Below are 26917 nucleotides of genomic sequence, written 5' to 3'. Positions count from 1 at the left end.
TGCACTGCAACCAGCGTACCTAGCACTGATCTTTAAATGCTGCAAACATTTTTCAGCGCAGGAGCCCAAATACCCGCTGTGCAACAGGGCTGTGTGCTGCCAGGGCAGCACACCCAGCAAGGCGAGCTGGGCGATGGCCACCCAAAACCCACGAGCGTCCGTGCGAGGAGAATTTGAGGAAGAGTTGCACTTCACACACTCGCACATTTGCTTTTCGGCCGTGCACTGTCGAGGGGGTCGTCCCCTGGGGTGGGCCGCAGGGAGCACGTTTCCAGCTCATGCTCCAGGAGCGCGGGTGGTTTTTTACACAGGGCAAGACACAGCCAGGGAATGCGGTTTCCAAACCTCTCCTCAGAGCTACGTGTAATTGTATTTGCCAGACAAATAACTGACCTTGTCCTTTGTCCCTGCCCCGGACTGTACATCCAATTACTCTGCTGGAGTGCAGTGGGAAGGAAAATTAAATTTGCACACTGGGTGCTGTTAATAAATCCCGTGGCCACCTCATTTTTCTGCTAATGAGCCTCTTGGTGAGGCCACCAAGGGGTAGCGTGTGGCATCTCCTGATGTGGTTCAGCTTCTCCCCTCTGCTCCCCCGGCCCCGAGGGAAGCCCTACCCCACCATCAGAGCTGCAGCACCCAGTCCCAAGAACACCGCCACGCCACCTGCCCCGAGCACCCAGCGGGTGCTGCCTGCGCAGGCGGGCTCCTGGCAGCGACGTGCTGCGAGGAGAGCTCCGAACGGCGGGCTGGTTTTCAAGTCCCTTCCAGTCGCTGGTGCGTCTGAAGAAGCTGCAGCTGGCCCGCGGGCACGGGAACGTTAGGAGCGGCCACGCAGAAGGATGGGCGTCCTCCCCAGCAGGACCACGGCAGAGCCGGTGGCCTCAGACAGCTCCCCTCGCCGCCACGCGCTGCTGCTCGACTGCCTTGAGTCGCTGCTGGTTCCTACGAGCCCCTGCCTATGCTTGCATTGCACAGCTTTGACAGCAGCTGGGGTAGCGTGGAGAGGCCAAAACCAGCCTACGCACTGCAGGAGGCACTGCTGAGTTTCAGAAGGGCAAAAAACTGCTGAAGGTGGGATGCAGGACTGCAGACTTGACAGTTCAGACCCTGCTAGAGGCATCAGTGTGCAAGTGCAACAGGGCAGGTGCTCCCACCTGGGCGGAGGGCGATGCTGCGATCCCCGCAGCACCCACAGGCACGCTCAGTTTAGGTGTGACCTTAAATGATACACGTGAGAAGATGCAAAGCGTTCCCTTGGTGATGCCGCTGCTTCTCACTGCCTTCAGGCATTAAACATCACTCCAAAATTAATAAAAAATTGATTTTAAAAAGATTATGAAGTTCTTCAGGCTAAAGGAAAGGTTAATGCTCCTCTCCATAGTCATGCAACTTTCATGTTTTGCTGTCATAAAGAGGAGCTGATTTTTCTCTCCCTTTTAAAGAGAAAATTTACACGATGAATAGGAATCCAGAAATAGTGACATAAACAGAAATGAAGGCATCAAGTGCCAAATTCAGACGGATGTCTGGGGCTTGATAAACCACTGCAGGCTTATCCCAGCATAAATAACGCCAGACTCAAGGCGACATTCGCCGGCTGTGTAGGACAGGCCAACTAGGGAACGACCTGGGGGAGGGAGACCCCAGCGCCGCAGGGGAGACCCTGCATTGAGGTTCAGCGGTCGCAGACCCAGTTCCTGCTGCTGACGGCTCATGCCAGGGCACGGTGCTACCCGACTGCAGCGCTGGATTCAGCAGCATCGCGCCAGCATAAGCCCCAAAGCTCACCGTGGTGAATCAGCCCCTTCAATATTCAGCACCTGCAGCTTCAGGGCTGCTCAGACCCGGGGATTTGCTGGTAAATGGATGCTTTTTTTTCTCCTTTCCAAAATTCAGATTCAAATCAATGCACTGTGCTGCCCCCAGAGCCCAAGGCCATTCTGACCTGAGACGGTGTTTTGTCCCAGCTCTAATTAAAAAACCACACATGCAAACCCTGTTTTTATTTTGGAAGCTAAACGTGCTGTTTTAAGAAATTCAAATCCCCAGTTTACAGCCCCGAATTCTGAACGCTCCGTGTTTAAGGAGGTAACCAGACCCCTAGCTGCTTTCTGTCACCCCAACAAGGGGCAACCCCCAGCTTCTCATACACTTCTGGTGGCACAGGGCAAGGTTTTAAGGCAGCCTTGGGCCTGGCACGGTGGGCTTTAAGGTCAGGAGGATGCAATGCTGGTTCCTGAGAGCCAGGACGCTGGAGACCCTGCTTCTTTGCTGTCGTCAGTTCACCCTTGAAGCTCTTAAGCCCCTTTGGTCCCTCAATTTAACCACAGCAAGAGGATTTCAACATTAACACTTGCCAAGCGGTATTAGGCAACTTAATTAATGTTTGCAGAGCTTTGAGCAGACAGTGCTATTCGTGCATAAATTTTGTCTTATCCCAGCCAGGCCACAAAACCCATGGAAATCCCGGCACTGCCACAGCAGCCAGATCCGTGGATGCACGGACGCACCACCTCTGCAAGGGGCTTCCTTCGGCACCTCAGGGGTGATGCATCCCGGGCAGCCGGAGCCCGAGGACAGCAGCGACGCTCAGGCTCCAGGAGCACAACTGCCCCCCAGCTCCTCCAGGAACCCCTCGGAGAGGCACCCACGCGCTGGCAGGCCCTGCACACCTTCCCTGTTTAAGATAATTGAGCAGAAACCAACTTTGCTCTGCTGGTCAAATATGCTCCATCACAGCTAATTCGAATAGGAAATACTTTTAAAGACAACCAGCTGTGAGGTGCAGATACAAAATAAACAAGCTACCGAACAGCTTCAGGTGCTGGGTTTTTTTTTTTGTTTGTTTGTTTGGTTTGTTTTAAAACCAATGCTCAGCCTGCAAAGGCGGGATAAGATGCTGCAGGGACACACCGTGGGATAAGGTACCGTGGGGACGCACAGCCTCTCACTCGCCCAACTCGACCATTCTGCACCAGCTCAAAAAAACAAACTCAATGTAAGGTCACCGCGGGTCTGGTTCAGGGGAGCATCCCCGGGCAGGCGAACACCCAACGGCTCTTTTGGGCAGCTCCGAGTTCACTCTCAAGTGTTTCCCCCAGAGAGACATTTAAGCAAGGCAACTGCGCGGGGAGCGAGTCCTTGGAGCGGTGCTCCTGGCACGGCGTGCCATTTGCACGCCCATCCGCATCGTCACCGAAGGCTGCTGACAACCAGCAGCAGAGGCAGTAAAAAGCAAATCAGGTCCGTGCCGACGGGTGCGCGTTAAGCCGCTTCCTCAGTGCCACTTTTTGGAGCAGTCTCTCTTTACAGACTTGCTAATCGAGTTGCGGTGCCACTCTTTTTTTATTGAGCCATAGAAGTGTCTGTAATGAGAGATTAAAATAGTAGTCGTGCCCTGTGATTTATTTTTTAAATTCTTCTGTCTACGCGCGTGTAAACTACACCAAGTCACCCGGCTGTAGAGCGCAGATAAATAATGCGTCGCAATATATTAAGCGAATGAGAATGCAAACCACAGAAAAATATGTAGAAGAGGAAAATGCATTTGCTGGGCGGTAAGTTATTGGACCTTTAGAGGCAGGGAAGGGAGAGGCTGGGGGGAGGTGGGTGGTGTTCGCTCCTGCCTTCCCTCCCGCAAATAAATCACCAGCCTCGCAGCGCTCGCGCCGAATAAAATATGACAGGTCTCTCTCGCAAGGCCGGCACGCAGCTCTGTAACAAGTCGCACCGCTCGCCATGCATACTGACTGCAAATTGGGTGGGTTATCAGACGCTGCCATAAAAAAAAAAACAAACCGCAAACCTCTTCCCCCAACTGATTATGAACCTCATGCATAGCAAATGACAGAGCAATAACGCTCGCATTGCCTGCAGCAGAGGTAAAAAAAAAAATAAAATATTTACAGACTGACAGGCTAATGGACACTTTCCCAAAGAGCGGTTAGAAAGAAGTAGTAAATGGGCCTGTGCTGATGCAGGGCAGCGGGCCTGGTCAGGGATCAAGACACACAGCACCATATCGGATAACATATAATTGGCAGGTCACATCCAAATGAGTGTAGTCATGCATCATCCGGAAGGCTTTTGCTGGTTATAAAGACACTTGTAAACAATTCAGCCGCTGAACATGGCAATAATATGTTGATCCGGCATGTAATGAGGTGTTCCTGGAATCAATAAACTAGTCATGAAGAGCAGGGAGCAAGGTCAGCGCCTGCCTTTTTGATGACCTTTCCTGGCTGGTAAGGACATCATATACTCTGAAGAGGACTTTTCTCATATTGCAGAAGGCGCCGAGTGTCAGAACTTCCATTCGCAGCAAGCAAATGAACAGCCGGGCTCTGCATGCTAATGAAGTCCAGGCTATTTTCCACCTTTTCATCTGCACATTATGCTCTTGACTTTGGAGAAGGTGGGAATTAGGTTGGACCCTCGTGTCAGACTGCCTGATGGCTCAGCTCCGGAAAACTGGTAATTGAAGCTGATGACTGATGCGGAGGAGGCCTGAATTTGGAAATAAACAGTTTCAAGCACTGCATGTCATTTCTAGAGAGACTGCTGAGTGAATGGAAATGAGCTCTGTTTCTCCAATCTAATGCAGTTTCTCAGCAGGAAAAACACCGTCTTTGAGACAACAATGCCAGTCATTAAGATTTAAATGTTCTGGCGATAACGTAAGGAATAGCACCTGCCTTCGCAAACAGCACTTATGGAAATGCCGCCCCACGCCAGGGTCTGGGCTTAATCTCCAGCCCCCCAGCGCCGGTCCTGGAGGAGCCGTGAGGCTCTGGACACCAGCGGCGGGGAGGGCACGCATGGCACTCGGCTGTCGGTAGCTGGGTCAAAACCCTGGAAAAAACACCAGCGACACCGAAAGCGTGGGTTTGGAAAATCCGTAACTGAAACACAACACTTACTGCGCGGCATCTGCGCGGTTTAACTGCTCTTCCCAAGCACATTTAGCAGCAGGCCTGCTGGCCTCGTCCTCCGCTGCTGCTGCTGCTCATGGGGCTGGCCTTAATTCACGTCAGCCCAGCCGCCAGCCCCGGAAAGATAAAAAAAATGGAGTTTCTAGACAAGGCACTTAACGGCCAATATTTTCAGACTCGAATATGAACGCTCTGCCATCCTAGCTGTTGGGAAATAACACTAAAAATGTTATGACCCCTTTCAAAATCCTACCTGGTGGTGTGAAACTGAGCAGAGCACCTTGTTTGCTGGGGCAGGGGCAGCGCGGCAGCCTCGCAAAGGTTTCCAGGGATTTGGAGCGTTGCTGTTGGGACACGACCGTTAGTTACCTATTCGTTACCTAAGGACATGCCTGGATCTGAATAAGCAGCTAGCTGTTTTTCTGCTGCCAGGGGAGCAATATTTTGGGTCTTGTTTGAAACAAGGATGAGCAGAGGCTCTGTCTGCCCCCTGAGGCCAGGCAGGATGGGGACCCACAGGCTCAGGGTTTCTCCACGCCAAGGTAACGCTGCTGGTATAAGCTGGGGCACGCTGCAGACTCCCCTTGGCACCCCGTGCAGAGGCCACTGTGCTCACCATCCCCGCACAAGCCCACCGGGCCGCTTCCCACTCCCCCAAACGGCTGCTCGCTGCCGAAAGTGGCCGTCTTTCCCCTCGGAGGTGGCTCCATCTCAGGAGTGGGTCTGTTTGTATAATAGTTTGCAACCCTTCAACATGAAAGGATATAGAAGGATGCAAGTTATTATTATGAAAATGAACCGAGCAACAGACAAAAATATTCAGAAGATGTAATCTGCCATCCCTACAATGCACTCGCGGAGAAGAGCACTTGGCAGGCAGAAGAGTAGTCGCCAGATACATTGCCTTTTGTTAAATTGCTTTTGCTCTGACAATGCCTTTTAAAACCACATGCAATCTTAATTTAAAATACCTAATACCTAAAGGTATAGGGGCCCAACGCTGGTCTCCAGTTTGGGATTTGTCCAAAGCAATTCCACTGGCTTAAGCACCACCATTCCTCATTTTAATCACACAACAAATGTGGGAGGCTGAGTTCCGCTTGTAAAGAAACTGTGGACCTGATCCAAACATCACCAAAAATCAATTGAGCAAATATTTATTTCTTTTAAGCAGCGAAGCCTGCCGGCCACCTCACGTTTGTCCAAACCTTTGTCATGTTCAGCCAGTAAGAAAGGCCCCCTCCCCAGGTAGTGAGCTTTATCACGCAAGATGGGGGCAAATGCAAAATTCAGCCTTTTTATTTTCGCATAGTTTTAGAAAATGGTTAAAAGTAAGGCATTCCTAAATACAGTAACGCAAGAAACTATTGCGTTATTTTCCAAGGACTGAGCAGTGGGGAAACAAAACCCAAAATAAACCAACCAGCGCTTTCACACCAGTTGGTCTTTCTCTCTTCTTGCCCTGTCGGGCTGCGCATCGTTGCCAACTCTTCACCAAAACACTGAGGCCGAGATCTCTAAAGACTGAAAGGTCCTGAAGGGTGCAGGAGCCAGTTCTGCACCCCTTAACCCAGTGCTTAATTAAACAGCCCCCAGCCCCCCACGGAGGCCCGTTAGGTGCCAGTTTTATCCCCCGACCACCTGAAGGGAGCCGAGAGGCTAGGAGCGAGCGGCAGCATCGCCGGCGGTGTCCGTCACGACGCGCAGGTGTGTGTCGAGGCAGGGAGGCGCCGCCTCTGGGCTCACCCCATCCATCGGCGCTCCTCCCGGCCTCCCAACTTCATTAATACCCCCCTTCCCTATGCTAATACCATCACAAAATTATGCAGACTGTTTATATTTCTTTACAGCCAGAACAGGCTGCTGACACGAATCAGCCATTAGCGATTCACACTGAGGAGTCTCCACTAATTGTGCAGAATGTAATTAGTGATTATGTAATATCTAAGCTCTTGCAACTGTCATTAATGTCCACTATTCACCAGAGATAGTTCTTACTGAATTAGAGAATGATTACTGCATGGTAAATCTACTTAATCCTAAATATGCTAATTAACACTGTATGCACTTTAGACAGTGGTTAAAAGCACTAGTAACCTCAAAAAAAGGTTGCAATACACCAGAATCTAAATTGCTTGCAATGGATTTTTCCTTCAAAAGGTAAATTTGTTTAATTAAACGGTATAGCAAACTGTTAGGCACAGCTATTGATTAGCGCAACCCAAGCAAGGGTTTTCTGTAACGGATCTAGTGAGGTGGCACCGCAGGAGCGCGATGCTTCGGCAGCACCCCCCGGGCCCGACACGGCCTCGGCAGCGCCTCGCGGCGAGGGGGGCTCCGCGCGTGCCCCTACACACGTGGGTGCTCCCGAACGGGCACGAGATCGCCGGCGGAGCCTGATGTAAAATAGCTTTCTGAAAGCTCTCCCTCCAGGATTAAATACCCTATTCCTTCGGTCATAAACCATAATATTACTGCAGGCAGATACAGTAGCCTCCCTCAATAAATTCTCACTTAGATCTTAATTTTAAGATTTATTTGTGTAAAACAGACTTTAGATATTAAATGCTACCTACTAAACAAACGGAATAAATAGAGAAATTGTACAGTTTTTTGAAACGCCCCTTTCGAATGCCTGGGGTGTTTAATGTATTCTGGTTTTCCATTTAAAAAAAAAAAAAAAAAAGATATGGCTGTCATGAACCCGGAGGATAATAGCATTTTGTGATTTATGAAGATTCTTCCTGCTTATATATTTTATATAAATAATACTCCTGCGTGTATCTCTGCACTCATTCATAATCAAAAGCTGCACAGGCTGTAAAAAGAGTTTGCGTAGTAACATATTTAAAATCAGCTTACAAAAATTGGATAACTAATATATCAGACGCAAAATAAGTCACTGTAGCAAGCATACCAAAAGGCAAATTAACAGCACAATGCAATCCACGACACACTTTTATCAGCAGAATGACACAACAAAAGAACACAAAACAAAAACTCCCACAAAAGGAAGTTCCTCAATAAAAAATAAGAAGTGAAAAGTATGATAAGAAATTAAGCACACTTCATTTACCTGGGCGTACTGAAGGCTTGCAGCCGATAAGGAGATTGCAAGGGCTCTTTGAAAGCTGTGCACCGCGGCGCGCACCGGCCCGACACCGCCTGGCTGATGCGGGGGACACCCGGTGGGAGCCGGGGGCCGGTCCTCGCTGCGCGGGCGGGCGCCGCGGGAGGGCCAGGCGCCCGCCCTGCCAGACCCGACGTTTTAGGGGGTGCAGATTCCACCCTAACAGCCGCTTTCTTCTGCGGGGGTCAGCAGCACCCCGTGCTAGCAGGAGCCAACGTGGGAAGCGCTGGCGGAGGGTGCCCCTGGGGTCAGGGCCTGGGTGAGGAGCGGACAACACTTTCTCCATGCGGAGGGAGATGCTCGACACCCAGGGAGCCACCCCGCCACGGCCACGCGACACCTCCGGCAGCACCCAGCCTGCGTCGATGTCAGCCCGTGCTGTCCAGATGCCGGGAGCACATGCCGGTCGCTGGGGACGAGGGGACACCCCCGGGAGCTGCCGCGTTCCTCAGCTGCGCTCACCCAGGGCGGCTGGAGGGGCTCTGCTCCCGCAGCACCTCCACCTCCCTGGGAAGGGCCTCCCGCTGCTCGCGGGAGACGACCAAAGGGGAGCTGCTCCGTGAAGCGACTCCAAAACCACCGCCCTGGGATTCGGGGCTTACGGTCCTTCTCACCCGGAGGAAAAAAAAATTGCTCTAGATTCAAATTCAGAACGCAGAACTTCAGACCGGTACGACGGCTTTAAAAGCTACGGCCTGGACCTCTGGCGATACTTTTGGATTCGTTCGTGTCTATTTAATTAAAAATACTTTAAAGCCCCACTAGTTTTGAACTCATGTCATCGCTGTTCTTAGCCACCGATCCACCTTGGGTCAAAGCCAGCCGGAGGATGCTCACGGGCCCTGTGGTGCCTGGTGGCTTTGTATATTTCAAATGGCCCGCTTCGGTGGGTTATGAGTGCGTTGAACATTTATATTCATTTTTTAATGAAAGTTTCAGGAAGGTTTAGACTAAGCAGACTCAGTAGGTATGGGTGACAGCCTTATAATCCAGTGACTTAACAGTCCCTACACATTCACTTTATATAGGAGCTATTACAGCCTATGGCATTGAAAAGGAGTCATCTCTGGCGCCTAAATAAAGATTTACACAGAAGGCCCGACCCTAATATTGAGTTAGAGGATTATTTTCAATCATCATTGTCAATACCATGGGCCCTGAACTCAGCAAACCCTCCCTGCCCTGGAAGAGGCTTGCAGGGTCAGCTCCATGTGTTTTAAATGCCCCTATACATACGGCAGCCTGTAATTACAAGATAAAAATATATGGGCAGAAGGGGGAAGGAACGCGGGTTAAGTCTGCGCGTTCACACATGGCATCCGTGAGCCACGGATGGCTCTTGCGTGGCTTTGAAAACCTGGGTGGCCTCTGCCCTGTTCCTCCTTCCCACGGGGGCTCACACAAGCCTCCCTTAAATCCCGCCACCCTCTGGGCAATGAGGTTTGTTGGGACTTTGTTGGCTTTCCCAAGATCCCCAGCTGCTGGAGCAGCACCTCCTGAGAAACTCAGCTTTTCTTTCTTTTTTAAAAAGAGAATTGCTAGCATGTGCAGGGATGCTAAAGTCCTCAACAGCCAACCAGGCAGCAAATACAAAAATAGCTTAAGTGTTTCAAAGTTACTATTTTTTTTTTTTAAATGCCATAAGCCCCGCTCCCAAATCCTGGATGCCGCCAGGAGAGGAAGCACTTCACTGTCATTAGCGGCACCAGCAGGCGAGTGAAGCAGAGTGCCCGAAGGCTCTCCGAAACACCTCGTTCCCCTCGCACATGCTCCCGCGCATCACTTTCCCGCTCCCCATGCTGCTGCAGTATCATCTCATTAACGCAGCACTTCCCAACTGGTAATAGTAACCCTGGCCTTAAATACCTCCGTGTAGCTACATTAATTCCTCAAACAGCGCTCTCACCTTTTAGAACGGTAAGCCACAGAAGACAGTCAATAGATGACGAGATAACGGTTGTTATTTCAGTCCCCCGTATGGCTGACGGGCTTTCTCCGCCACAACACAGCTCACTCCAAGGCGATAAGGCAAGCCCGTTATCGCAGCATCGCGCTCTCCTCGCCGGCGCCCGGGACTCCGGCTGCTGCTCCCCGTGCTGAGCCCTGCCGCTGGCTCCCGGGGAGGCGCGGCCGGCCGCGGGGGACAGATCCAGCCCAGGCATGACCAAGGTTAGCACCACCATCGCACGGGCAGCTGCAGGAATCCCGAGGGGACATCAGGGCTCCACATTGCCACCTGCGGGAACAGCCTCAGCACCTGGAGAGGACGCCTGGCTGCACCCAGAGGGCTTCCCCCCGCTCCAGCTTATTTGGCAAAACTTGTGTCTACTTCTGCCATTGCACGTCTCCAGCAGCGGCAGCCAACCCCGCTGCGAAGGCCAGCCAAGAAGCACTCTGCACCAGGGCTGGGTGCAGGGGGGGACCCCACCAGCAGCAGCTTGAGCAGTGCCTCTAAGCTGCTTCTAGCTCAGGGCTCCTGCTGCCTCCAGCACGCGAGGGACACATGCTCTGCATCCAGAGCTTGCTCAGCCACATAGCACATGCTGGATTAAGGAGCAGGGCTTGCTCAGGTCCGAGTTACCACACTCACCCTGGCTCCCAGCACCGCTGCAAACCCTCCTGCCCTTTGCTGATGCAGCTTCCCAACTCCAGCAGCACCTTCCAGTACTCGTGCCCTCCCTGAAGCCTGCTCGAGCCCCCCAGCAAAAGCCCTGCTGGCTTGCTCCCCTGGCTCGTACAAAACACAGCAGCACAGCCCTGCAGCTCCACGGTCCCCGGGAGCCCTGGACAGGGTCACAACAGCTACGCTACTCCTAGGAAAGAGGCTCAGACTATCCTAGCCCTGCCTGCTGGGCTGGCTTAAATAACTTTGCCATTTGCACCTGCTGATGCTCACCTGGGACTGAATTACACCTGCTCTAGAGACGCCCAGGCCCCCAGCCCCCTCCTCCTTCCCACCTGGAAGGCCTGGTGGGGCTGGAACTGAGCAAGAGCATCCCTCTTCCCAGCCTGGGGGCTGGCCTGCCCCCAGGTGAGGGGCTTCATGCCGGTCACGGGCCGAGCTAGCGAACGCTGGGGCAGGTCCTGAGCTCGCCTCGGCAAAGCTGGCGCTTGCTGCGCCGCTGGGCTGCAGTCCGGTGCAGCATGCACTGGCAGGGGTGTCGGGTCCCGCCTCCTGCTCCCCCCGGCTCGCTCGGGGGCATTGCACTAATGGCATTTGCTCCTTCGCCAATTTGTGGTCTCATCGCTGCCCACCAGAAAATCTCATCCTTCTACAGCTCTGCCTTTAGGTGTTTCGGCCAGAAGCCTTTCAGCAGGAAAGGCCAAATACTGTATTTCAGCTAAAGCTTGTACCCTATTGGTATTTTTCATTAGCAACCCCTAATTACTGCCAGAGCAACTTACAGGGGAACTGAGCAGTAGTATCACCAAAAAAGAGGAAACGGCCCAGCAGCACGGGTCTAACGCAGGCGGTGCAGGTGGGGGATGCTCTGAGGAAGGATGCCTTGGCTGGGGCTGGGCGAGCATGGGGACGCTGGCAGTGAGCGGGGGGACGCTGGCAGCAAGCAGGGGGATGCTGGCGGTGAGTACCCATGGCAGTGGTTCTCCCACTGTCTCAGCGTGCCCCCACCTGGCAGATCCACGGAGGGCTGCGGGGAGCAGCCCACACCTCTGGATGTGGCCTGGGGGGGATGATGGCACCCAAACCGCGAGGGGCCAGGGAAGGCACTGCCACAAGCACCGTCCCCGCCACGGTGTCCCAGCCAGATTTGCCAAGCCCCAGCGCTCGCAGAGGCTCGGTGCTGCCGGGCACGCTGCACCTCCCCACTGCCAGGAAGGGTTTCTCTCCTCTTTGCAGGGGGCGGGGGGCTGCAGAGCCCACCCCAGCCCTGGCCCCTGCTGCTCAGGAGCTGGCGATGCCTGTCCGCAGGAGCCATGCGGATGCAGAGCCCTGGGCAAGTCTGCGCCCTGAAAATGTCCAGTTTAGCCAACGTTTATTTTTCAGCAAAGTAAAATATTTCAGTGAGAAAAATGTGAATAATTTTTGGCTGTAAAATCACAGCCAGCACCTTCCCCTGGAAAGCCCAGCCCGCTCCTTCTCCCCGGAGGGCACCAGCATGGGCTCTGGATCAAGCAGCCCACACCGCTCCGAAGGAGGCAGGGAGGGACGAGGGACAACACGCGCTGTCCCAGCCCTCCAGCCAAGCTGCCATCCCACCAGCCTCTGGAGGCAGACCCGGGGATCGGGGCCCAAGGCAGGCAGTTTGCAAGACAGATAACAAGCGAGGAGGGGATCAAACCGACCGTGTGTGCCAGGCCTCTGCAGCTGTCCGCACACTTGGCGACAGCGACAAACGCAGAAGTCAGCTGGGGAAAGAAATGGAGCCTCCTCCTCCTGAAAATCTGCCACAGCTGCCGTAGCTGGTGGCCAGGCGTGTCCCTGGTGCGGGGGGCGGCGGGCACCGTGCACCAAGCACAGAGCCTGTGCCCTCCCTCCCCTGTATTCCCCTGCTGAGACGGGGCAGTGGTGCACGGGGAACCCGGGGCTCCCGCAATGGAGGCGCAGGACGGGTGTTGTGGGCAGCCTCACGGACAGGGCTGACCGGTACGGACAGGGCTGACCGGTACGGACAGGGCTCAGCAGTACGGACAGGGCTCACCAGTACGGACAGGGCTCACCAGTACGGATAGGGCTCACCAGTACGGACAGGGCTCACCAGTACGGACAGGGCTCAGCAGTACGGACAGGGCTCACCAGTATGGACAGGGCTGACCGGTACGGACAGGGCTGACCGGTACGGACAGGGCTCAGCAGTATGGACAGGGCTGACTGGTACGGATAGGGCTCACCAGTACGGACAGGGCTCACCGGTACGGACAGGGCTCAGCAGTACGGACAGGGCTGACTGGTACGGATAGGGCTCACCAGTACGGACAGGGCTCACCAGTACGGACAGGGATCAGCAGTACGGACAGGGCTGACTGGTACGGATAGGGCTCACCAGTACGGACAGGGCTCACCAGTACGGACAGGGCTCAGCAGTACGGACAGGGCTGACTGGTACGGATAGGGCTCAGCAGTACGGACAGGGCTCACCAGTACGGACAGGGCTCACCAGTACGGACAGGGCTGACTGGTACGGATAGGGCTCACCAGTACGGAAAGGGCTGACTGGTACGGATAGGGCTCAGCAGTACGGACAGGGCTCACCAGTACGGACAGGGCTGACTGGTACGGATAGGGCTCACCAGTACGGACAGGGCTCACCAGTACGGACAGGGCTGACTGGTACGGATAGGGCTCACCAGTACGGACAGGGCTCACCAGTACGGACAGGGCTGACCGGTACGGACAGGGCTCAGCAGTACGGACAGGGCTCAGCAGTACGGACAGGGCTCACCAGTACGGACAGGGCTGACTGGTACGGATAGGGCTCACCAGTACGGACAGGGCTCAGCAGTACGGACAGGGCTCACCAGTACGGACAGGGCTCACCAGTACGGATAGGGCTCACCAGTACGGACAGGGCTCACCAGTACGGACAGGGCTCAGCAGTACGGACAGGGCTCAGCAGTACGGACAGGGCTCACCAGAATGGACAGGGCTCAGCAGTACGGACAGGGCTCAGCAGTACGGACAGGGCTCACCAGAACGGACAGGGCTGACTGGTATGGATAGGGCTCACCAGTACGGACAGGGCTCACCAGTACGGACAGGGCTCACCAGAACGGACAGGGCTGACTGGTACGGATAGGGCTCACCAGTACGGACAGGGCTCAGCAGTACGGACAGGGCTCACCAGTACGGACAGGGCTGACTGGTACGGACAGGGCTCACCAGTATGGACAGGGCTCACCAGTACGGACAGGGCTCACCAGTACGGACAGGGCTCAGCAGTACGGACAGGGCTCACCAGAATGGACAGGGCTCAGCAGTACGGACAGGGCTCAGCAGTACGGACAGGGCTCACCAGTACAGACAGGGCTGACTGGTACGGATAGGGCTCACCAGTACGGACAGGGCTCAGCAGTACGGACAGGGCTCACCAGTACGGACAGGGCTGACTGGTACGGATAGGGCTCACCAGTACGGACAGGGCTCACCAGTACGGACAGGGCTGACTGGTACGGATAGGGCTCAGCAGTACGGACAGGGCTCACCAGTACGGACAGGGCTGACTGGTACGGACAGGGCTCACCAGTACGGACAGGGCTCAGCAGTACGGACAGGGCTCACCAGTACGGACAGGGCTGACTGGTACGGATAGGGCTCAGCAGTACGGACAGGGCTCACCAGTACAGACAGGGCTGACTGGTACGGATAGGGCTCACCAGTACGGACAGGGCTCAGCAGTACGGACAGGGCTCACCAGTACGGACAGGGCTCACCAGTACGGACAGGGCTGACTGGTACGGATAGGGCTCACCAGTACGGACAGGGCTGACTGGTACGGACAGGGCTCACCAGTATGGACAGGGCTCACCAGTACGGACAGGGCTCAGCAGTACGGACAGGGCTCACCAGTATGGACAGGGCTCACCAGAACGGACAGGGCTCACCAGTACGGACAGGGCTCAGCAGTACGGACAGGGCTCAGCAGTACGGACAGGGCTCACCAGTACGGACAGGGCTGACTGGTACGGACAGGGCTCACCAGTATGGACAGGGCTCACCAGTACGGACAGGGCTCACCAGAACGGACAGGGCTGACTGGTACGGATAGGGCTCACCAGTACGGACAGGGCTCAGCAGTATGGACAGGGCTGACTGGTACGGATAGGGCTCACCAGTACGGACAGGGCTCAGCAGTATGGACAGGGCTCAGCAGTACGGACAGGGCTCACCAGTACGGACAGGGCTCAGCAGTACGGACAGGGCTGACTGGTACGGATAGGGCTCAGCAGTATGGACAGGGCTCACCAGTACGGACAGGGCTGACTGGTACGGATAGGGCTCAGCAGTATGGACAGGGCTCACCAGTACGGACAGGGCTGACCAGTATGGATAGGGCTCACCAGTACGGAAAGGGCTGACTGGTACGGATAGGGCTCACCAGTACGGACAGGGCTCACCAGTACGGACAGGGCTGACTGGTACGGATAGGGCTCACCAGTACGGACAGGGCTCACCAGTACGGACAGGGCTCAGCAGTACGGACAGGGCTGACTGGTACGGATAGGGCTCAGCAGTATGGACAGGGCTCACCAGTACGGACAGGGCTGACCAGTATGGATAGGGCTCACCAGTACGGAAAGGGCTGACTGGTACGGATAGGGCTCAGCAGTACGGACAGGGCTCACCAGTACGGACAGGGCTGACTGGTACGGATAGGGCTCACCAGTACGGACAGGGCTCACCAGTACGGACAGGGCTGACTGGTACGGATAGGGCTCACCAGTACGGACAGGGCTCACCAGTACGGACAGGGCTGACTGGTACGGACAGGGCTCAGCAGTACGGACAGGGCTCACCAGTACGGACAGGGCTCACCAGAACGGACAGGGCTGACTGGTACGGATAGGGCTCACCAGTACGGACAGGGCTCACCAGTACGGACAGGGCTCACCAGTACGGACAGGGCTCAGCAGTACGGACAGGGCTCACCAGTACGGACAGGGCTCACCAGAACGGACAGGGCTGACTGGTACGGACAGGGCAACAGGCGGTTTTGAAGGCGAAGCATGAGCCACGTCGCTCACTGTAAACCACGGCTGTGCAAATACGCACATACACACACAGAGCTGTAGGTGTGCGTACATGCGCGGACGTATACACAGGTGCACACGCGTGTGCCTATGTGTCAACACAGGCTCTCGGCGGAGGGGACAGCTCATGGCTCCTGTGTTTTGTAATGACAATCACCAGTGAGGGAAATGAAAGAATTAGCCACACAATAAACCCCTAATTGCCTGGCAACAACATTTAGGCCCCATTAGGTAGATTTGTAACTGCTTCCAGAGAAATAAACTCCTGTGTCATTAGATAACAAGGAAAGAAATAGGTTATTTCCTTTTTGAAAGGTATGAAAGCTTCCAATTGCCTGATGTATTCGCTTAGTAGATTATTTTCTGTCATCTCAGTTAATTGAATTTTATCCATTGCTCTTAGAATTCCTCCCTTTCGTGTAAGGTTAAAAAGTTCAGAGGAGTCATATTTTTGAACCTCGTCCATTTATCGCATAAGTCAACTCCAGCTGCACAAAGTACGCCGGGGAAAACAGAGTAACAAAAAACTATGCAATAATTGCTTTTTAGCGTCCGGGTGAATTGGTGTCCGAAAAATTGTAACACATCGCTTTGCAAAACGGCATCCAGCTGGGATGTGTTGGGAGGAACTGGAAGATGTTTACTGCACCGGGCAACGCACTGCCTTTGGGAGGTCCCACGGACCGGCTGGTTGCATGACGGCCTTCACCTCTTCCACCAGAACACCAAACTGGAGACGCAGAATTAAATTAATTCCCTAAATGCCCCAAGGGCAGAGACCCCTCCCCACTGGCAGCCGACCCCGCGAGGTGCAGCGCCGGCTCTTCTCGCTGCTGAGACGGAGTGGCTGTGCATGCGGCTGGGAAGAGTGACAGCTTGGCAGCGCTTATCTCCCCGCATCGGCCGAGCGGCAGGTCACCGCCGGCACGCGGGTGCCTGGGGGGAGGATTTTCTCCTCGCCCTCATTGTTGGCCTCCATAGGACCAATTTCAAACCCGTCAAAATGTATTATGGCAAACCTCCTCTGAACAAAACCCGACATGCAGCCCTTCCAGGATGTCTCCTTGACATCCCTCAGCCCGGGAAGCCCTTCCCAGCACACACCATCACACATCATTCCGGCTCAGCTCTTCATGACAGCATTTCTCAGCTCCCTCACTTCTTTTTCCTTTGGTAGCAACATCAGCAATGCTCAGGCTTGCTTTTAAACACTGTGCAATCCCTTTCCCTCAAAATAACTGAGGAAAGAGACTGAGAAATCAGCTGGGCTGGCGATCACCCTTCCCAGCTGAGACCTGCCTGTGGGAAGTAACGCGGCTCCGGGCCGGCAGCCGTTCCGCCTGCCCCCCATCCCTCCTCTGCTGCTCCCGGAGCAGCGGGCAGCCATAAGCCGTGCCCCCCGAGGACGGGGAGTGCTGTTCCCTGCACAAGGCGGGGTATTTTTCCCCCTGCAGAATAAGCTGGTCTGAGGTAGTGGCATGGCACCCCTGAGCATGAGATGTGCGCACCAGAAACACATCCCAGGAACGTGTGCTAGGCAGGATGCTGAGCTGGCGGCAGCTCCTCTCCCTTCCCAGCGAGCAGAGCAGCTCATCCTGGCTAACGCCTTTGGAGTCGCTGCGCCCCGCAAGAGGCCACTTTTCTGCCAGGCCTTGTATCTCCGCCGGGGTAAAAGTCCCGGGGAAGAGCGAACGTGCACACAGATTAGACGTGCTGCCCCGTACCACATCAATAATATCACATTACGTGCCCACCTACGGGATGCAGACGAGACAGAGCGAGGGGGTGCCTGCGCCTGCTCTGTGGCCATACCGAAGCAGAGGTGTGGGTGTGCGTGAGGGGTGCCCCTGCCTAACACGCAGACACGGCGAGGTGGGTTTACTCTAGTCCCGCTCCTCTGGCAGCTGTGTCACCCCGTGCCATGCTCCCACCCCTCGCCCTGAGCACGGGCAGCGATGCCCAGCCCTCGCTTTCACACAGCCCCCTCACTTCTTTCTTTGCAAAGCATACCTAGGCAGGTGATCTTTATTTCTGAATAAATCCATAAGTCATTCCTCTCATTATCACTCAGGCCGCTGCTCTTAAACTTCCCCACTTTCTCCCCCCAGTTGCTCCCAGGTACTCCTGCGGAGCACCGGCACCTTCACAGCCTCCAGCCAGCGCTTCCTTGCGGGGAGCTGATAAGCAAAGTTAAAGTTTAATGGGGACGATGGGGAAGAGGCTGCTTCATTTTGATCATGTGCAATATTTGCTCTGCAGAACAGCACCGCCCTTAATGAAATGGAATTGCTTGGCCGCCGAAAGATTACCTAAATGATCGGTTGGTGACTCCAGAGCCGCTTGATTTTAAACACTTCTGAAAAGCCAGCTCCATTTTCTGCTTTGGTGCATACCAATTCCCCGCGCTGGCATATTAGAATAAATCAGCTCTGTCGGTAGGGCATTGTTATCCAGTTCCCAACTATTATAACATAGTTTCTATCAGAGCAGCTTTCTTCTCAGCCAGTCGAGTGGAATGATCCCTGAAAGCAGCGGTTTGTGGCAGAAACGTGCTCGCCTTTCTCCCCCCAAAGTCTCAGCATCGTCATAAATTTGTGATTGCCCACATGCACGGCAGCGGACAACGGGGCGGCTTAGGAGAGCTCGCGACTGGATAACAAGGACGTGGTAAAGTGCCTGGAAAGAGAGCGGGGCTTTGAAGTGCTGGGGAGGGAAGAAGCAACAGAAAGCCCAAAGAGGGGAAGAAAAAAATAAGTATGGAAAGATAACTAATCTGGAGCAGCCAAGCCCAAGGTAACACATCTTCCCAAAGGCTTTTCTGGGTCCTGCATGCATGCACGGGAGGCAGCAGTGCAGAAGAGCACCCTCCCCTGCCTGCCTTGACTGCTGGCATCCCACCCTTGCTCTTGTGCCCTGCTCCTGTGCCTGGTGCCCCTGCACCGACGCACAAGCAAACCTCCCGGTTATCACAGGTGAAGCTCAACTCTCAGGACGTTCAGGGCTCAGAGCCTTGATTTGCCACCACTTAGGGCTGGCAGGGCAGCAGCCATCACGCCCGGTCCCCAGGACTGGGTCTTTCAGGCTTAGGAGACCTGTTTTGGAGAGCTGGACCCCGGTCTGGTCTCTTTTTCAGCTGGTTTATTAAACTGCTGATGGGGACAGGGGAGACCCCACGGCACCGCCAGGCTTATGCGCATGGATGTGACCCGCTGCGTGCGTGGGATGGACGCCTGCTCCTCCCGTGCAGGGGGACAGAAGCGGGGCAGCAGGTCTGGGCTGAAAAGGTGACACAAAAACCAGACAGAGAAGGGGGAAAAGTGGAAGGAAAGAGCAGGGCTGCACTTTTCCAAGCTGTCTTGTTATTTTATTTGTTTTTAATTACACCCCAGAGCGCTGTGTATTGAGCATCCTTAATTAAAGAGGGAAGTGAAGAGCTGCAGGCGCTGGGGGAGCAGGAGAGCAAGGGGCGACGGCCGGACCCTGCTCTCCCCGTCGGCGCAGGCGGGAGGCCGGCTCGGCCCACGCCAGGGAAGACCCCATACCTCTGCCAGCACAGCCATTTGTGGGGATAACCCTGTAATCTACAGAAATCTGGGAATTATTATGGATATTACATAAATCAACTCCCCTGTGTCAATAAGGAAAAAACATTTTTAAAAGAAAAGCAGCTCAAAATTAACCCTGAGAGCATGGTTTTAACCCAGATCACCTTGGAAAAAGCAGCAGAGACAATGGTATGCATTCATTCCCTGTCCTTTATCATTTAAATAACCTGGCCTTCATTAGCTTCTGATGGATTGCTTTAAAATTGCTAAAACGGAGGTTTGTTTTTGATGTGTAGTTGCATTGATTCCTCCCCACCCCATTTTAATAAAAGGCATTTTATAGAGCGCCGAAGTGAACCAGGGTAAAACACCCTGGAGCTCCCAGTTTGGCCAACAGTGGGGTGTTTGCAAACCCGCGGGGGGTGCAGACCCACCCCGGACAGGCAGGAGCGGGCCCTGCCCGCACGCTGCAGGGGTCAGAGGGAGTTTGGGGAGGTGACACCGAGTCCACAGCAGCGAGACCCCCATGTCAGCGGCTGCGCTTTTACCACACAGCGGGTCCCAAAGCATGTGGGGCTCCTCGAGTCACACCAGAACAGAAAAGCAAAATAATGGCTGTCCAAGGCCCCATCCACAGCCACCGACATCGTCCTTGCAGGTGCTGCCAGCTCCGCTGACATCTCCAAGCGGATGGACTTGAAGGATGCATCTAAGCGGGATCACCAGCTCGTTGCTTGTTAGGAATAACGTGCTAAGCCCAGGGCAGCGCAGCAAAGCTAAGCTCACGGCGCCTTGCTGAGGAGCCCTGCCGGCTCCAGTGGGCTGCGGCTGGCACCCACCGGGGAGTAAAAACAGGTCATCAAACCTGGCCCAAGGCTGCCCAAAGCCTAGGGATCAAGAAATACAAATAACTGGCAGGAAAAACTGGTGGATATCACCAGCATGGGACTGTAAGCGCAGATGGGAAAATAGGGGCCTGGGGTTTCTCTCCTTGCAGCAGCGGGCTGCCCCAAACCCGTGGGCCTTCCCAAAGCCCACGGCCAACTGCACCTTCCCACTGTGAAAAAGTGCATCAGAATATTAAAATTCCTTCAACTCCCTGGCCCAGCCCTGCAGATCTTTCCAATAATGGGTGCTGAAGGCAGCAAAAGGCTTCTGCCGCGGGGATTTTGAGCAGTAAGCGAGAGGGCTGCCTTTTGGCTTCCCACAGAGGCCTTTGCAGGAGCCCGCGGGTTCCTGGTGTAGGTGGAACACGCGGGAAGGAGCAGCCGCCGCCAGCAGCCCTGCAGCTCCCTGGAAAAACTAAATACATCACCTAGCCCAAGGCTGCCTTTTAAACGTTTTATTAAGGAGTGAGCCCGGTGTCAGTAACTCAGTGTAACCTGCTAGAGCTGCGTGTCCACATTAACACACACAAAGCTGATAAACTCCCAGGGCTGGCTTATAAATCTGGACCAGCATTTGCATACAAGCAATCTGAAATCTGACCACTGGAATACATGTACATTTCTTTCTTAAAGGAGAAGGCCTGAGTTAATTAAAAATGTTTCTTTTACAAACAGCTCTGTTTTAAAGTCCTACTATATTTTCTTAGTTCATAGTTAACAAACATCTGGCCAGTTTTGCTCTCATATTAAGTAAACAGCAAACTTGCCAGCATCTTCAAGCCGGTCAGAATCAGGTCCCTGGGGAAGTGTCTCTGGACTAGCTCTTGCTACCCCACACTGTTTTTCCTTCTTAACACTCCTTCCTTTTCCTCTACATCCATCACTATTTGCAACGGCGCTGCCCTGCTGCCCGGGCCCCGGGAGAGGACGTCCCCATGCTGTGCCACCCTGTGGGTCGGGAGTCGGGGGGTAACTCCTGACCGTGGGCAGCTACACCTCCGAATGACAAAATGCTCCTTCTTCTCCTACCTGCTGACGGAAAACCTGGCTAGTTAAAGCCAGGGATGCTCCTGTGCGCGACTCTGCGACACCTGCGCACCAGGCACACCTCCAGCGGCGGGGCCAGTTGGCTCAGCCCGTGCTGTGGGCCTTCCCCGAGCCTCGGGCAGCTCCTCCCTTCGAAAACAGGCTCCTTCGGACGTGCCTTTCTGCCGGCTGCAGACCCAGCTCTGTTTTTCAGAGGAGGTAGTGGTACTACCTAAATAAAAAAACCAAAACAAAATAAAATTAAAAAAACTAAATTAAAATAGAATAAACTATCACCCCTTAGACCAGAAGCGGGTGCCCCCAGCAGCAAGGCGAGGGCAGGCGCTGGCCGGGCAGGGTGTTTGCCAACGGGCAGGGTGTTCGCGCGGAGCCCGGCGGGCAGCTCATGAGCAGGGTTTAACAGGGGCCGCACGCGTTGGCCAGAGAAGCCGCGCACACAGCCATCAAAGGGAGGGCACGCAACCTGCCTGAGTCGCCTAACGCTGCTCAAATAGGATTGCTGCCGGTGATGGACAGATCCTTATTTGTAAGTATTTAATGTTTCTTAGGAAGCACTTCTAAAAGAAATTGGTATGTAATGACAGCACTCACTGGAAAACAGGCCGATTATAAAATGCACTAACTTATCTGGTATTCATTTGAAAAGTAAATGGATGCAAGTAAAGGTGAGAGTTCACTACCAATTCAAATATTTTGCTTTAACAGGCTCTAGCACTCCTACTTTAATTCAAGCAGAAGCACAAGTATGAATAATCAAACTGGATGATGCTCATCAAAACCTTTGTGCCTTGCACCATTTCAAATGGTCATTGAAGCTTAATGGCAAAAAATTTACATTATTCCTTTAATTTGTATTCTGTTCCTTCCTTCTGAGTGATGTGATTGTGATTTTCTGTTGCCGGCTGTATTATTTTGATGCAAATGTTATGTGCTGCTACAGTCCAATTTCCTGCTTTGCCCTCCCCTTTTCTTCCCCCAGTAAAGAAACAACAGCTAAAATAGTTCAAAATTGGGGAGGGATTTTGAAATAGTTCCTTAACTACTGCTCCTAATTAAAGCAAACAATGCAGGGTCTTGAAGCACCCTGAAAAGCAGAAAATTAATTATTAGCTGAAGGGGGAGGGAAGTGGTTTTGCTCCCTGGACCTTCAAAAAAAAAAAAAGAAAGAAAAAAGAAAAAAGTGAGGGATCCCAATTCTGCCTACAAAAGAATTAGAAAAGAAAATTTGTAATTCAGTTAAAAACTCCTTTTGCTGGAACATAATCACCCAGGGATGAATGCTTTATTGAGAGGCATGGGGTTGCAAACCAAAGCCTTGCAAACAGGAGGCCCCCGGGGTGCTCACGGCACGTAATATATGCACCGACTAATTTATTGCGCTGTGACTAATTTCCATTCCTTGTGCTTAGAGTTGCCTTGCTAATTACAGGGATGTTTTCTTAACTTGGGTAATTGCGCTGCCCATGCGCCGCCCCCCGTACGCACCCCACGCGGGCTTTGATGCGCCCCCACGGGGCTGCTGCGGCGGGCGCCGCCCTAATTAGATTGGCTGCCTTAATTAAGGGAGATGTGGGGGTGTGTGTGGGGGTGGCGGCGCTGAGCCCCCCGCCATGCAGGCATGCGTGGGGCTTGTGCATCCCAAGGCTGCCCAGGCGTGCGGGGCAAAGCCAGGCCCAAGCCAGGCTTGCAAGGATGTACCCAAAACCAGAGCAGCCCCGTACCCCACATGCCACCATCACCCAAGCATCCGTCCCAGTCTCACATCCGTCCCAGCCTAGCATCCGTCCCAGCCTCGCATCCGTCCCAGCCTCACAACCATCCCAGCCTCACATCCGTCCCAGCCTCACATCCGTCCCAGCCTCACATCCGTCCCAGCCTAGCATCCATCCCAGCCTCACATCCGTCCCAGACTCACATCCGTCCCAGCCTCACATCCGTCCCAGCCTAGCATCCATCCCAGCCTCACATCCGTCCCAGCCTCACATCCGTCCCAGCCTCACATCCGTCCCAGCCTCGCATCCGTCCCAGCCTCGCATCCATCCCAGCCTCACATCCATCCCAGCCTCGCATCCTTCCCAGCCTCACATCCGTCCCAGCCTAGCATCCATCCCAGCCTCGCATCCATCCCAGCCTCGCATCCGTCCCAGCCTCACATCCGTCCCAGCCTCACATCCATCCCAGCCTCACATCCATCCCAGCCTAGCATCCATCCCAGCCTAGCATCCGTCCCAGCCTCGCATCCGTCCCAGCCTCACAACCATCCCAGCCTCACATCCGTCCCAGCCTCACATCCGTCCCAGCCTCACATCCGTCCCAGCCTAGCATCCATCCCAGCCTCACATCCGTCCCAGACTCACATCCGTCCCAGCCTCACATCCGTCCCAGCCTAGCATCCATCCCAGCCTCACATCCGTCCCAGCCTCACATCCGTCCCAGCCTCACATCCGTCCCAGCCTCGCATCCGTCCCAGCCTCGCATCCATCCCAGCCTCACATCCATCCCAGCCTCGCATCCTTCCCAGCCTCACATCCGTCCCAGCCTAGCATCCATCCCAGCCTCGCATCCATCCCAGCCTCGCATCCGTCCCAGCCTCACATCCGTCCCAGCCTCACATCCATCCCAGCCTCACATCCATCCCAGCCTAGCATCCATCCCAGCCTCGCATCCATCCCAGCCTCACATCCGTCCCAGCCTCACATCCGTCCCAGCCTCACATCCGTCCCAGCCTCGCATCCGTCCCAGTCTCACATCCATCCCAGCCTCACATCCGTCCCAGCCTCGCATCCATCCCAGCCTCACATCCATCCCAGCCTAGCATCCATCCCAGCCTCACATCCGTCCCAGCCTCACATCCGTCCCAGCCTAGCATCCGTCCCAGCCTCGCATCCGTCCCAGCCTCGCATCCGTCCCAGCCTCACATCCGTCCCAGCCTCGCATCCGTCCCAGCCTCGCATCCGTCCCAGCCTCGCATCCATCCCAGCCTCACATCCGTCCCAGCCTCGCATCCGTCCCAGCCTCGCATCCGTCCCAGCCTCACATCCATCCCAGCCTAGCATCCGTCCCAGCCTCACATCCGTCCCAGCCTCACATCCGTCCCAGCCTAGCATCCGTCCCAGCCTCACATCCATCCCAGCCTCACATCCATCCCAGCCTCACATCCGTCCCAGCCTCACATCCATCCCAGCCTCACATCCATCCCAGCCTCACATCCATCCCAGCCTCACATCCGTCCCAGCCTCACATCCATCCCAGCCTCACATCCATCCCAGCCTCACATCCATCCCAGCCTCACATCCGTCCCAGCCTCACATCCGTCCCAGCCTCACATCCGTCCCAGCCTCGCATCCATCCCAGCCTCACATCCATCCCAGCCTCACATCCGTCCCAGCCTCGCATCCGTCCCAGCCTCACATCCGTCCCAGCCTCACATCCATCCCAGCCTCACATCCGTCCCAGCCTCACATCCGTCCCAGCCTCACATCCGTCCCAGCCTCACATCCATCCCAGCCTCACATTCGTCCCAGCCTCACATCCGTCCCAGCCTAGCATCCGTCCCAGCCTCACATCCGTCCCAGCCTCACATCCGTCCCAGCCTCACATCCGTCCCAGCCTAGCATCCGTCCCAGACTCACATCCGTCCCAGCCTCGCATCCGTCCCAGACTCACATCCGTCCCAGCCTCGCATCCATCCCAGCCTAGCATCCGTCCCAGCCTCGCATCCATCCCAGCCTCGCATCCATCCCAGCCTCACATCCATCCCAGCCTCACATCCATCCCAGCCTAGCATCCATCCCAGCCTCACATCCGTCCCAGACTCACATCCGTCCCAGCCTCACATCCGTCCCAGCCTCACATCCATCCCAGCCTCACATCCATCCCAGCCTAGCATCCATCCCAGCCTCACATCCATCCCAGCCTCACATCCATCCCAGCCTAGCATCCATCCCAGCCTCACATCCATCCCAGCCTCGCATCCATCCCAGCCTCACATCCATCCCAGCCTCGCATCCATCCCAGCCTCACATCCGTCCCAGCCTCATATCCGTCCCAGCCTCACATGCATCCCAGCCTCACATCCATCCCAGCCTCGCATCCATCCCAGCCTCGCATCCGTCCCAGCCTCACATCCGTCCCAGCCTCACATCCGTCCCAGCCTCGCATCCATCCCAGCCTCGCATCCGTCCCAGCCTCACATCCGTCCCAGACTCACATCCGTCCCAGCCTAGCATCCATCCCAGCCTCACATCCGTCCCAGCCTCACATCCATCCCAGCCTCACATCCGTCCCAGACTCACATCCGTCCCAGCCTAGCATCCATCCCAGCCTCACATCCGTCGCAGCCTCACATCCATCCCAGCCTAGCATCCGTCCCAGCCTCACATCCGTCCCAGCCTCACATCCGTCCCAGCCTCACATCCATCCCAGCCTCACATCCGTCCCAGACTCACATCCGTCCCAGACTCACATCCGTCCCAGCCTCACATCCGTCCCAGCCTCACATCCATCCCAGCCTCGCATCCGTCCCAGCCTCACATCCGTCCCAGCCTCGCATCCGTCCCAGCCTCGCATCCGTCCCAGCCTCACATCCGTCCCAGCCTCACATCCATCCCAGCCTCACATCCATCCCAGCCTCACATCCATCCCAGCCTCGCATCCGTCCCAGCCTCGCATCCGTCCCAGCCTCACATCCGTCCCAGCCTCACATCCATTCCAGCCTCACATCCGTCCCAGCCTCACATCCGTCCCAGACTCACATCTGTCCCAGCCTAGCATCCATCCCAGCCTCACATCCGTCCCAGCCTCACATCCATCCCAGCCTCACATCCGTCCCAGACTCACATCCGTCCCAGCCTAGCATCCATCCCAGCCTCACATCCGTCGCAGCCTCACATCCATCCCAGCCTAGCATCCGTCCCAGCCTCACATCCGTCCCAGCCTCACATCCGTCCCAGCCTCACATCCATCCCAGCCTCACATCCGTCCCAGACTCACATCCGTCCCAGCCTCACATCCGTCCCAGACTCACATCCGTCCCAGCCTCGCATCCGTCCCAGCCTCACATCCATCCCAGCCTCGCATCCGTCCCAGCCTCGCATCCGTCCCAGCCTCACATCCGTCCCAGCCTCACATCCGTCCCAGCCTCACATCCATCCCAGCCTCGCATCCGTCCCAGCCTCGCATCCGTCCCAGCCTCACATCCGTCCCAGCCTCACATCCATCCCAGCCTCACATCCATCCCAGCCTCGCATCCGTCCCAGCCTCACATCCGTCCCAGCCTCACATCCATCCCAGCCTCACATCCATCCCAGCCTCGCATCCGTCCCAGCCTCGCATCCGTCCCAGCCTCACATCCGTCCCAGCCTCACATCCATCCCAGCCTCACATCCATCCCAGCCTCACATCCATCCCAGCCTCGCATCCGTCCCAGCCTAGCATCCATCCCAGCCTCACATCCGTCCCAGCCTCACATCCGTCCCAGCCTCACATCCGTCCCAGCCTAGCATCCATCCCAGCCTCACATCCGTCCCAGACTCACATCCGTCCCAGCCTCACATCCGTCCCAGCCTAGCATCCATCCCAGCCTCACATCCGTCCCAGCCTCACATCCGTCCCAGCCTCACATCCGTCCCAGCCTCGCATCCGTCCCAGCCTCGCATCCATCCCAGC

At 55.4% G+C, this 26917-nt stretch overlaps 1 protein-coding gene across 6 annotated transcripts in view; it reads right to left on the bottom strand.

Moving 5' to 3' along the window:
• Positions 1 to 26917, bottom strand: part of KIZ (kizuna centrosomal protein) — a 169588-nt gene that overhangs the window by 64131 nt on the left and 78540 nt on the right. For all 6 annotated transcript variants that reach the window (XM_064445516.1, XM_064445517.1, XM_064445519.1 and 3 more), the window contains one exon: positions 21233 to 21461. The gene's annotated coding sequence lies outside the window, so the exon portion shown is untranslated. The remainder of the gene's footprint in view (positions 1 to 21232; positions 21462 to 26917) is intronic.

Source organism: Phalacrocorax carbo, chromosome 3 (genome assembly GCF_963921805.1).
Source record: "Phalacrocorax carbo chromosome 3, bPhaCar2.1, whole genome shotgun sequence".
NCBI classification, from domain to species: Eukaryota; Metazoa; Chordata; class Aves; order Suliformes; family Phalacrocoracidae; genus Phalacrocorax; species Phalacrocorax carbo.
The sequence above is the reverse complement of the archived record's forward strand: the minus strand, read 5'-3'. Positions and strand labels throughout refer to the sequence as shown.